Source organism: Equus przewalskii, chromosome 6, assembly GCF_037783145.1.
Source record: "Equus przewalskii isolate Varuska chromosome 6, EquPr2, whole genome shotgun sequence".
Lineage (NCBI taxonomy): Eukaryota > Metazoa > Chordata > Mammalia > Perissodactyla > Equidae > Equus > Equus przewalskii.
This window is the reverse complement of record NC_091836.1, coordinates 32,794,918-32,796,879: the sequence shown is the minus strand read 5'-3', so window position 1 is coordinate 32,796,879 and position 1,962 is coordinate 32,794,918. Positions and strand designations below refer to the sequence as shown.

Below are 1,962 nucleotides of genomic sequence, written 5' to 3'. Positions count from 1 at the left end.
CGGTTCCCAGGTGCAGAACACCACCACCTCTCTGTCGGTAGCCATGCTGTGGCAATAGCTCACATAAAATAACTAGAAGGACTAACAACTAGAATATGCAACAAAGCACTGGGGCTTTGGGGAGGAAAAATAAAAAAGAGGGTGAAGACATCTTTCCAGACTAGATATGTGCAAAAACTAAAGAGTACAGTCATCATATCACTATGATGTTTGTTGTTTTTGACTGCATAGAACAAAGGTGATTGCTGACCACTGGGAGAAGATATTTTTATTGATTGAGGGTTTTTATCAATCGTATGGGAAAAAAGGGTAAGTGGTAATGGTGATGGCATTAGCGGGTCTATGTATCTTTAGTATTTCCTTTAATTTGCATCTCAATGACACTTATGAAAGAAAAATCCAGAGAAATGACATCAAAAGGCCATGGGAATAGGCATTAACGTCAATACAATCCCACTAAGTGGGAATAAATGTTGACAGATGAGTTAAAATTAAACAATCGATTTATACAATATAATTACCAATGACTTAGACTAATAAATCACCCTCATATTATTTATAATTAAAAGAATATTCTTCTCTCTAGTATTTTCTTCAGGGCAGCATAAACATCTTTATTCCTTAGGCTGTAGATCACAGAATTTAGTAGAGGCACAAGAATAGTGTAAACACGGAGTATACTTTCCCTTGGTCTGTGGATCTGACAGATGATGGCTGCAGGTACGTGAATGCAGCAGATCCAAAGAAAACAGCAAATGTCGAGATGTGGGAGCTGGAGGTGCTAAAGGCTTTGGACCGTCCTAAGTGGACTGAATGCAGAGGATGCTGGCAATGATGAAGATGTAAGAGCTAAGAATGGTCAGGCTAGGGGCAAAGATATTAACTACATTAAATATTAGAATCAGTAATTGGTTGACATAAGTACCAGAGCAGGAGAGCTTTAAGAGGGGAAGAAGATCACAGAAATACTGGTTGATCACAACAAATTTACAGAAATAAACCCAACGTACATGCTGTATGAGAAAATGTACAAACCACGCCTATAATATACACTCCCCAAATCAGGGAGAAACAGGCCTAAGGGGACATGACGGCATTGTAAATCAAGGCGCTATGGATGGCAACATATTGATCATATGCCATTGCAGCTGCCATGTAACAGTCTGAGACAGCAAAAACGGGGAAGAAATAGAGCTGAGTCATGCATTCAGGGTAGGAGATGATGTTCTTCTCTGTCACAAAGTTCATCAGCATTTGGGGGGGTGATGACAGAGGAATGGCAGAGATCAATGAAGGACAAGCTGCTGAGGAAACAGTACATGAGAGTGTGCAAGTGAAAATTGAGTCCTATCAGTGTGATCATGCCCACGTTCCCCACCACTGTGACCACATAGATTCCTAGGAAGAGGAAGAAAAGGAGTGGCTGGAGTTCTGCCTGTTGTGTTCACCCAGCGAGGATGAACTCAGTCACTGTGGAATGATTTCCTGCTGCCATTTTCCTCTAGGAGTTTCTGAAGGGGAGAAAGGAAAACATGGTTGTTGGAGGGACTTCATCATTCTTCTCTGTTTAGTGGCAGGTACCCCATGCAGATCACTCATAGTTTGGCATTCTCTTGGTTTATGTGATCATTTAACTCTGGGTCAATTTATGTAAGTAAAATTTATCTGCATATAATATTTATTAAGCCTCATTTTCAAATATAATAAATGTATTTCATATAAAAATAATTCGAATTATTGAAAAATTTCTGTGTCTATTTCTTATTTTGAATATTTCAATCGTCATCAAGGCAATATTTCTAAGTTGAGACTCAGAAATTTAAATATTTAGAGGAGCCAATGTCAGTGAGGAAAACTGGCTGAGTGACAACTTGCGGAGAGCAAACTCTGTCCAAAGGTAGTAAGTAGCCAGTAATAACCCACAATTAATTTCTAGCAGGGGTGAACAGAAACCTTATTTTC

General features: G+C 39.2%; 1 pseudogene; it reads right to left on the bottom strand.

Annotated features, from left to right (window-relative positions):
- Positions 1 to 562: 562 nt before the first annotated feature.
- LOC103562103 (olfactory receptor 8G5-like) lies at positions 563 to 1,495 on the bottom strand (annotated as a pseudogene).
- Positions 1,496 to 1,962: the final 467 nt, after the last annotated feature.